The sequence below is a fragment of the Bos javanicus genome, chromosome 11 (genome assembly GCF_032452875.1).
Source record: "Bos javanicus breed banteng chromosome 11, ARS-OSU_banteng_1.0, whole genome shotgun sequence".
NCBI classification, from domain to species: Eukaryota; Metazoa; Chordata; class Mammalia; order Artiodactyla; family Bovidae; genus Bos; species Bos javanicus.
In genome coordinates, this window is record NC_083878.1 from 29,928,854 (window position 1) to 29,939,665 (window position 10,812).

The following is a 10,812-nucleotide window of genomic DNA, read 5'->3' on the forward strand; positions in this document are numbered from 1 at the left end:
AGAGAAAGAAGATATACTTCTAATCGGTTTCAGCCATCATTATTTTGTTTTCCCTGGTGGCGCAGATGGTAAAGAATCTGACTGCAATGCAGGAGACCCAGGTTCAACCCTGGGGTTGGGAAGATCCTCTGGAGCAAATTGCATACTCCAGTATTCTTTCCTGGAGAATCCCATGGACAGAGGGGCCTGGCAGGCTACAGTCCACGGGGTCACAGAGTCAGACGTGACTGAATGACTAACACCACTACACTATCATTATTTTGTTGGTGGTAATGTTCTCAGTGAACTTAATCTAAACCCATTTGACAGGCAACCAACAGCATCTGCTGTCAAACAGCTTCTTGGAGGAAGGGATACATACAATTATTAACAGCTTCCAGATGAATAGGGCTTAGGGAATCAGAGACCAAAACCGTGAGCACTCTAGTCTGAGGCAGGATAGTGAGCCTGGCTTGAGGGTGAGACTACAGAGGGAGTGAGTGCAGAAGGCTCAGATCACCCCAGGGCTGGTGCTTTTAAGCCCAGAGAATCCACACTGTGTTTAATGGCCCCTGGAGAAAGGTTACCCCCTTCTCCCAGGGCCCCCTGCCATGTTTAACTTAAATGTATCACGTTGCGGTTTAAACCCTCTTCCCTGATAGTGAAGCAGTTTGGGATGGACACTTACACAATGCTATATTTAAAATGGATAACCAACAAGGTCCGACTGTATAGCACAGGGAACTCTGCTCAGTGTTATGTGGCAGCCCGGATGAGAAGGGAACTTGGGGGAGAATGGATACATGTGTATGTATGGCTGAGTCCCTTCGCTATGCGCCTGGAACTATCACATTGTTAATCAGGCATACAAAATATAAAGTTTTTAAAATTAATTTTTAAAAAATGAGACAATGCAATGAAATAAAGCCTCTTCCCTTATTCACAGGGAATAATCCTGGTTTCAGCATTGGAAAGCTGAGCCTCTATGTACCCTTAGATGTGATTAAATGCCACTCTGTCTCTCCACACAGCCAGCCAGGCAAGCAGAGCTGAGTCCTAACCTTCCTCAGTCCCAACCATCTGTTTCTCTAAATATGTTACTTTCATCCCCAAAGACCAACTCTCAGACCAGACAGAGTGAGCTGGCCAGGGCAGGAAGCCCATCTCCTCCCTCAGCATCCGCCCAGGCCTGGCCTCCTGGGCTCTCACTCGTAGAATAGCTCCATCCTTCTCTGAGTCACCTCCCAGACACTCACCCTTTTAGTCTGCGCCAAAGGAGCCAAGCCCCAAGCATGAGACCCCTGGCAGCTCAGCTGGGCTGGGTGTGTGGCAGAGCTGCCTGGAGGGGCCCTCTGGCTTCCAGAAGCCATCCTGATGTCAATCATCTGAGACGCAAGACGACACGCCATTGGAACACCCAGGCCCAGAGCCCAGAGAACATCTTTGATTACTGAGACGCCTAGACTCCCGAGGCCAGCTGCTGAGGATTTTCTACACCCAGACGTTCAAAACAAAAAAGCATTCTTATTTTCATGTGGATTCCATCACGGCACTGTGCAGGTATGGCACTGGGAAAAGAGAGAGCTTTTTGGTCAGGGTCATTTGAGGTGCCTTGGACCCTGGCCAAGGGGCCCGAGTGCTGGTTCTGTTCACTGTGGAGACAGAGGGAGGCAGGCTGAGAGGGAAGGAGGAAGGGGAGACGAGGCACTGCCCTCCGCCCTGGGTCTGCGGGTTGCTGCAATGAACGCAGTGCCTTTCCTCCACCAAGGATGCCTCAAGAAGGCAAATTGGATTTTTTTCTAAAAATTAAATTTTGACTACCCATAAGTCAGCCTAGCCTCCTGTCCAAGCTTCTAGAGAGTATGAGATGAACAAGAGTGTCACACAGATGATGTAACTCCAGCTGAAAGTGAAGAAACCAGGGCTTTAGTTAGCCTTACAGCCTCATCTCAGAGACTTTCAAGCTTTGGCTTTGGCTTTTTGTGCTATTGTCAACAGCCCAGTGAGACCCTCGGCCCCCGTTCTCACACTGACTCTTGCCTAGGGCCCAGCTTGAGAACTATCATCAAGTCCAAGAGATGCCTCTTGGACTGCAGCTCCTTGAGCAGGTGTTTCAGGCCCTCAGTTGGGGTGTCCTAAGGTCCCCCAACCATCTGCAGTGCTTCAGGGTGAGTCCTGACCTGGGGCATTGCATTGCTAGAAATTCCAGCCAAGTTCTTCATATGAAGAACATCATGGGAAATGTAGGTGTATACGCAGTGGAGGGTGAGAGGAGGAACCTGGGCTTCTTGAGGAAGCTAATTTTATGACTAATTAGATCTGAGAAGATGTGGAAAATCCTAGCACTGGTTTACAACACTCCTCACAATAGTCTTCACACCTTCAATCTCCCCAAAGAGTTGTTTTCTTAGGAAGAGGAGCAAAGCGGGCATCTCAAGGTTTCCTCCTTTGGTGAGAGGGACTAACGGTGCTTGGGTGTCCAGTCTCTGTCCCTCTCTCTTACTTTGTGACCTTGGGCATAATGCGTTAACCTCTCGGAGCCTCATTTCCTTACCTGAAAAATAGCACTGTTATGAAAATCACACAGAAAATTCACACCGAGCATTTAATGTCTCTGACATATAGTAAGCACTCAGGCTAGGGTAGTAGCCATTACTGCATTGTTCATTATATGTGATGTTCTTTGCCTTTTGAACCCCACCCCCACTCCCCCGCCACCTCCATCTTCTCCTAAAAAGAGGCTGACCTGTGATTCCTGGGTCTGGCCAGGACCTTTATCAGTGTGGAGACAGCATCTTTCCCACTGAAGTGCAGGCTCCTGGATGGCTGCGGGGTGCCCTCGTCTTCCTCTGGGCCACCCATCCCCATTCCTACCATGCCAGGCGCCGTGCCAGTCTCAGCTTGATCATGAAAGATCCTGAAGATGCCACTGTTGGAGAAGAAAGAAAAATGTTCCCTCTACCCATCTGAGTTCTTGGTTGAGACTCTTGAAAGAAAAGACAGATTAACCAGAGAGAAACAAACAGAAGTGTATGAACATGTATACCTCATGAATACATGGAGATACCCAGGCCCCCCAAGGTGGCTTTGAATTCAATATTAAATACCATCTTAATAGGGAAATCAGGGCTTCCCTGATAGCTCAGTCGGTAAAGAATCCATCTGCAATGCAGGAGACCCCGATTTGATTCCTGGGTTGGGAAGATCCGCTGGAGAAGGGATGGGCTACCCACTCCAGTATTCTTGGGCTTCCCTTGTGGCTCAGCTGGTAAAGAACTGCCTGCAATGCAGGAGACCTAGGTTCATTCCCTGGGTTGGGAAGACCCCCTGCAGAAGGGAAATTCTGCCCACTCCAGTATTCTGGCCTAGAGAATTCCATGGACTATATAGTCCATGGGGTCGAAAAAAGTCGGAAATGACTGAGCAACTTTCACTTTCACTTTTTAATAGGGAAAGGGAAGAGGCATTGTACCTCTACTTATTAGGGTAGAATCAATTTTAGAAAAAATGAATGGGCCCTCAGAAGAATAAATGGGAGGTATGATAGTTTGTGGAGAAGGCAATGGCACCCCACTCCAGTACTGTTGCCTGGAAAATCCCATGGACGGAGGAGCCTGGTAGGCTGCAGTCCATGCTAAGGGTCAGACCCGACTGAGCGACTTCACTTTCACTTTTCACTTTCCTGCATTGGAGAAGGAAATGGCAACCCACTCCAGTGTTCTTGCCTGGAGAATCCCAGGGACGGGGGAGCCTGCTGGGCTGCCGTCTATGGGGTCGCACAGAGTCGGACACGACTGCAGCGACTTAGCAGCAGCAGCATGATAGTTTGTGAGGGCTTCCCAGGTGGCTCAGTAGGTAAAGAATCCACCTGCAATGCAGAAAATTGCCTGCAATGCAGAAGACCTGAGTTTGATCCCTGGGTCAGGAAGATGCCCTGGAGAAGGAAATGGTTGCCTGGGAAATCCCACGGACGGCGAAGCCTGGCGGATACAGTCCATGGGGTGGCAAAAAGACGGGCATGACTGAGTGACTAAATCACTACCGCCACATGATAGTTTGTGATGAAGTTCGTCTGTGTGTGCTGTTAACGTCTAGTTTCCTCTCCTATGATGCTTGATGAAATTCCTTGGGAGGGGATTTGTAACAATTGAGTTCCTTCTGGGGGATCTATATTTATGTAGATAAGGGGAGTTCAGAGAAAGCTTCTCCCTGCCTTTTCTGGTTTTCAAGTGCCTATAGTTCGCAATAATCATTGTAACAACTTCATTGCAGGAGCCTCTTGGGAAGCAAAGAATCAAGAATCTGACCCCTTTCACTTTAAGAATGAATTTCCTTTAACAAGATCTGTGGCCTGGGGCACCCTGCCTGAGATGAGAAGATGACCCAGGAGACCCCAGGGAACTCCCTGGAAGGGAACTGGGAGGCTGGGCCACAAACGCAGGGACAACACCAGCATGGAGGGGACCAGTTCTGGGCATTATGTGACCCAGAGGCTGCAAACGCCTCCCAGCACACCAGCCCCACTGGCTCTGTGTGCTAGTGTGACCACGCTGCACGCTTCCATCCATTCATTCAGGCATGTTTACTGCACTGTTCTGTTCCTGCTAGGCTCTCATTTAGCTGTGGGAAACAGCGATGAAAAATAAATAAATACCCAATCTTATGGGAGCTTGTTCATTAGGGGTCCCTGTGTGATCCTCTGTCTTAGCAATAAGCTGCTCTTTCCTCTGGTACAGGGAGGGCAGCTCACATGAGGGTCTTATGAGCTGCTTGGAGAGAAGGGTGGGGGAAGGTCAGAGTGGACGTCCTGCTTCTGCCATTTTTTCAGATTCCTTCAGCTTAACATATTCCATGTACCAACATGCTGTATTTGGGGGTAGCCTGTTCTGAACCCTGCCAGTACTTAGGAGAAATTTGAGTACAGCAATCACATAATCTAACTTTCGTTTTATTTAAAATTTTAATTAAAAATTGTATTTAGATTTCAAAGTACTTCAAAAGTAGGGAAAATAGTCAAATGAACTCTCATAGATATTAGTACTTGTTACAGCAGCACCCCACTTCTCTGGACCAAAGCTTGGGCTGCCGTTACAATATACCACAGACTGGGCAGCTCAAATGACAGAAATGCATTTTCTTACAGTTCTGGAGGCTGCAAGTCCCAAATCCAGGTGCCAGCCAATTCTGTTTCTGGCGTGAGCTCTCTTCCTTGCTTACAGACAGCTGCCTTCTTGCTTAGCCTCACATAGCCTTCCCATAGTATGTGTCTGAGGAGAGATCTCTTCTTCCTCTTCTTATAAAACCATCAGTTATATCAGATTAGGGCCCAACCCTCATTTAATTACCTCCTAAAGATCCTTTCTCCAAGTAAAGATCCTAACTCCAAGGGGGTTAGGGCTTCAGGGTATAAATTTTAGGGAGGCTGTAATTCAGTCTATAGCATAGGGAATCTGGAATAAACTTTTCAGGGCCTGTTGGAGGTGACACGGGTACCAGGAACCTAGAAAGGCCCCTTTCTGGTTCTCCTCCCACAACCCTTCATTACCATTCATTAACTTAGTATTTGTAGAGTAGATTCCAGGCATTTGCCTTGTTTGCATTGCTGTTTGGCTCAGGAAATTGCCTAGAAACATACACACAAGGACCTAGAAGTCTTGAGAAATGAGGTGGTCTCATTCTGCAGAATCTGGACTGTGAGGCTCAGGGCTCTGGGAGGTCCCATTCCACCAACCTTAGCCCTGGGTGGGTCAACCCCAAAAGTACTAGAGGCACTCACAGGCACATCATTTGCTACCAGAGATGCTGCCTGTGTTGGGAGAGAAGAGCAAGTGCTGGAGTAACAGCTTTTATTTCTTGAACAAAGAGTTAAGTGACGGAATCCAGAGAGTGGGAGGGACTTCCAGCTCAGTGATGAAACACTAGGATTTTGGAGACAGGTTTTTAATTCAAAATGTGTCATGGGATTCAATATCAAAGTAAAACCATAGAACTTGGATCTAGGGCCAAAGAGTTCTTAGACATAATACTAAAAGCATGATCCATAAAGGAAAAATTGATAAATTGGGCCTCATTAAAATTTAAAAATTCTTCTCTGTGAAAAACTTGTTTAGCAGAAAAACCTGTTAAAAAGCCAAGTTACAAAGAGGAAATATGTCGCATGTCCAACAAAGGGCTAGTATCTAGAATATATTAAAATAACTCCTGAAACTCAGTTATAAAAAAAGAAAAACACACAATCCAACTAGAAAATGAGCCATGGCACTTCCCTGGGGGTCCAGCAGCTAAGACTCTGAGCTGCCAGGGCACTGGTTCAATCCCTGGTCAGGGAACTACATCTCACATGCTGCAGTGAAGATTCAGAGCAGCCAAAATAAATAAATAAAAATTTAAATTAAAAAAGAAAATGAGCAAAAATATAGAGACATTTCACCAAATAGAACAGACAGATGGTAAATAAGTACATGAAAAGAAGTTCAACAGGATTAGTTCTTAGGGAAATGCAAACTAAGACCACAATGAAACAGCACTGCTCACCCCACTGAATGGCTAGAATAAAAAATAGTGAAACACCAAATGCTAGCAAGAAAGAGGCAAAAGCCAAGAACTGATACAACATCGCTGCTGGGAATGCAAGATGGCGCCAGCACTCTGGGAAAACAGTTTGGCAGTTTCTTACAGAATTAAATATGCAACTACCATTCAAGACAGTGTTTGTATTTTATTTCAAAGAAATGAAAACTTATATTCATACTGCTGCTGCTGCTGCTGCTAAGTCGCTTCAGTTGTGCCCGACTTTGTGCAACCCCATGGACGGCAGCCCATCAAGCTCCACCATCCCTGGGATTCTCCAGGCAAGAACACTGGAGTGGGTTGCCATTTCCTCCTCCAATGCATGAAAGTGAAAAGTGAAAGTGAAGTCGCTCAGTCGTGTCTGACTCTTAGCGACCCCATGGACTGCAGCCTACCAGGCTCCTCCGTCCATGGGATTTTCCAGGCAAGAATACTGGAGTGGGGTGCCATTGCCTTCTCCGACCAACTCCTGGAGTTCACCCAAACTCATGTCTAGTGAGTCGTCATGCCATCCAACCATTTCATCCTCTGTCATCCCCTTCTCCTCCCACCCTCAATCTTTCTCAGCATCAGGGTCTTTCCAACAAGTCAGTTCTTCACATCAGGTGGCCAAAGTATTGGAGTTTCAGCTTCAACATCAGTCCTTCCAATGAACACCCAGGACTGATCTCCTTTAGGACCATGGACTAATACTCTGTGATAAAAGGAAGAGGCTATAAAGACACCCAACAACTTGGACAAATCTCCAGGGAATGATGCTCATTGAAAAATGCCTATCCCTAAATGCTATACACTATAATACTTCAGATGACATTCAAAATGACAAAGTAATATAGACAGAGATTATTGGTTACCAGGAGACAAGGGTGTGGATGGGTGTGGGTGTGGCTATGGAAGGGCCACAAGTAAGATATTTGTAGTGATGGATAGAAATATTCTGCATCTTTTTCAGGCACGTGGGCTCTCTAGTTGTGGCGAGCAGGCTAGGTTGCTCCGTGGCATGTGGAATCTTAATTCCCTGACCAGGAATTGAACCAGCATCCCCTGCATTACAAGGTGGATTTTAAACCACTGGGCCACCAGGGAAGTCCCTATTCTGCTTCTTGACTGTATCAGTATCCTGGTTGTGATATTGTACCATAGCTTGGCAAAATTTTACCACTGGTGGAAACTGGATAAAGTACACATGGATATCCCATGGGATTGCTCTGTATTATTTATGACCAGGCATAAAACTATTTAATAAGAAATTTTTTTAATTTTGCAAAAAATTATTTTAGAAAAAAAAATTTTTTTTTTTTTTACTACACCACCTGGCATGCGGGATCTTAGTTCCCTGACTAGAGATCGAACCTGTACCCCCCCGCAGTGGAAATGCAGAGTCTTAACCACTGGACTGCCTGGGAAGCCCCTAAAAAATTATTTTTAGAAAATTACATCCTCTCCTTTGTGTAGGGTCATCAAAGCCACTTAGGAACTGTTCTGGGAAGTTGCTTCACTGACTTTTTGTTATGCACATATGAAGCTTCTGGGCCTCTCTGGAACTCTTTTTTTTTTTTTTTCTGGTGCTCTTGATTGGCTCTTCTCAACTTTTATATGCAGAGAAATGGGAGATTACGTGAATAAGGAGTTCCAAGGCAGTTTTGGTAGGGAAGGTGGTAGTAACCTAAGCCCTACTGTCTGTTGTGACTGTAGACCAAAGTCTACAGACTGCAGAGATCTCCATGGCCTCTGAGGTTCACCAGGACCCAGAGAGACTGAGGCTGGAAGGCCCTCTGGACCCAGTCACGCCAGTGAAGTGATCCATGCTGGGAACCATGAAGAGATTCGTTACAGGGATTCTATAGTGGAGACAGTCTGACCTGGGAGGCCAGGCGGGCTGCCCTGAGAAGGCTGGCAGAAGTGTGGGCCTGAGGTGGTGGACAAGCTTAGTTCTCTGTCGGTCTTGGCAGGCCTGCCTTCAACAGCAACACCAACTCACATTTGTAATAACTTGAGATGGAGAAGCCTCTAGAGGAAGATAATGGACTTTCCAGTAATCAGGGCAAATGAAAGCTGGAAAAACTAATTTGAAAAATCAAAGAGATATAATTGTATTTGCACCTCACACTCATAGAAAAGATCCTGTTTGTTTCAAAAGAGGCTGGAATTGGACCTATGAGGGACAGTCTCCATTTAGCACAGTCCTGAGTTCAACATCTCTTGAAATTGCAAGACAATTTTAAACAGTCTCAACACAGAAGCCTCCCTTTTGTCTTCGGGTGTTGCCTCTATCTGTTACTCTTTCTCTCTCTCCGTCTTGTTCAGAATTCCAGGTGGAGTCGATTCAGAAGCAGTCAAGGCTCCAGTCTTGGAGTGATCAAAATCTATCATGGACCAAAATCTGGCATGCCTGCCACCCCAACCAGTTACCTTAGGTCTGTGAGTTTGGAGCAGTTAGAGAAGCTCTCATAGACACCAGGTAGCTGTGTTCTAGACGAACGAAGCATACAAGATGTGTTTGATCTTTAGGAGACAGAAACCCTCTCTGAACGGTAAGAGCATGGTGGTTCCCTGTAAGGTGAAAGCTGTCATCTCTCAAGTATCGTGAGACTAGAATAAACATACAGCCAGGAGCGTCCATGGGGCCCAGATCAAGAAAGTTAGGAACCATCAGAGAGGAGGAGTTCCTTTGGCTGGGCTAATAGTAAAATCAGCACAAGACAGATTAACAGGAGAAAAACATTTTAATTCATCTGCATGCAGGTCTCATGGTCCTGGAACCAGTCTACCACCGATACAGATGGATGACTGTACACACACACACACACACACACACACACACACTTGGATTCTCTGTAATTCCAGCCTCCAGCACTACCTACTTCCTCTCACACTGCCTAGTTATTATAGGGCTACCCCTGGCCCCCAAGATGCCCACCACTCCCCTCCCACCTCCATTCACCCAGCCCCTGGGCTCTCACCCCATTATCTTTACTCACAGGTCACCCTCCTCATTTGGGGTATATCCAGAGTTTAGGCTGGGTACCAGTAGTCCTTCTCACCAAACACACCTTGTGTGCTTGAGAAACTGCAACACTTTCCTCTTCACTTAATCTCTCAAAAGGAAGGTAATGCCAAGCCAGCAAGATATCAGGCATTGCTCAGTTTCCATGGAGAAGATCATCCACCCACAAGTCACTCCCTCATTTTGTCCCCTCCCCCCACCTTCCCTCGCCCATCATTTTCAGGAAAGCCCAGTGGGCTCTCTGTCTTGCCCTGCGAGACCCTGGCATCCTCCTGACTCCTTCCCAGACTTGCCCCCTGAACAGCTGGCTCTACCAAACATTTATGTCCATGCCGGCCCCTTGGCCTCTGGGGCAGAGCAGCCAAGGCTCAGTCTTGAAATCAAAGAGAATCTGTTAGGGATATTAATGTGTGCAATAACCACCGCTTCTATTTTCGTTAGAACACACTCGCTCAAGAGTGAAGAAGCTGTCCCTGTGGATAGCTTTCCCCGACAAGCATACTGTCTCCATCTTGTTTCTGAGATTAAAACGGCCTTTTTATTGGAAAAGGAATGATTCCAGGAGAGGCTTTCTGCCTCCAGCACCACTGATATCCAAAAGGTCCCCGTTACCCCACATCTGACCCTCTTAGACTGGAAGGAGGAGAGAGCTCAAGGGCTGGCCACCTGCTGGTGAAGTCCTGAGCCACAGGGCTGTATTCTGGGCACCCAGGGCCACACAACCTCCCTAGATTTTGCTCAGAGCCTGGTAAACAGTAGACACTCGCTAAAGAATGAGTATTTAGATTTATCTGACTTGTGTCCAGTCCATTCCTGCATCGTCTTCCCCACTCAGGTCCCTCAGCATCTGCCTTCTAAGTGGGTCCCCCCCAAATAAATGACTACTGTCTTGTGGAGGGTCTATTATTGATACCAGGAAAGTTGTTTATTGTCTTGATCATGAGGGTGGCCTGGGGGAGGAAAAAGTTATGCTCAACCCTCTCAGGGTTCCCAGACAGGGTCTAAAAATGTTAACTGACAGAAAAGAAAAGCATACAAATTTATGTAATATACGTTTTAAGTGATATGGAAGCCTTCATAAGGAAATGAAGACCCGAAGAAACAGTTCTAGCTGAGTATTGTTATGCTAGGTTTGTTGAAGAGTGGACACTCATGGAGGCATATGATCGGTCCCGCATAGTATACGGACTAAGTATAACAACTGGGGAAACTCAGCAGGCCCTGCGTGTCAGGATTCTTCTCAGCACCCCGCTGTC

The 10,812-nt window shown here is 46.6% G+C and overlaps 1 long non-coding RNA gene across 1 annotated transcript; it reads left to right on the forward strand.

Moving 5' to 3' along the window:
• Positions 1-907: 907 nt before the first annotated feature.
• LOC133256986 (uncharacterized) lies at positions 908-4,642 on the forward strand. Its single transcript, XR_009739359.1, has 2 exons — positions 908-1,539; positions 4,252-4,642. It is a non-coding gene; the product is annotated as an uncharacterized LOC133256986 (long non-coding RNA).
• The last annotated feature ends 6,170 nt before the right edge of the window (positions 4,643-10,812 follow it).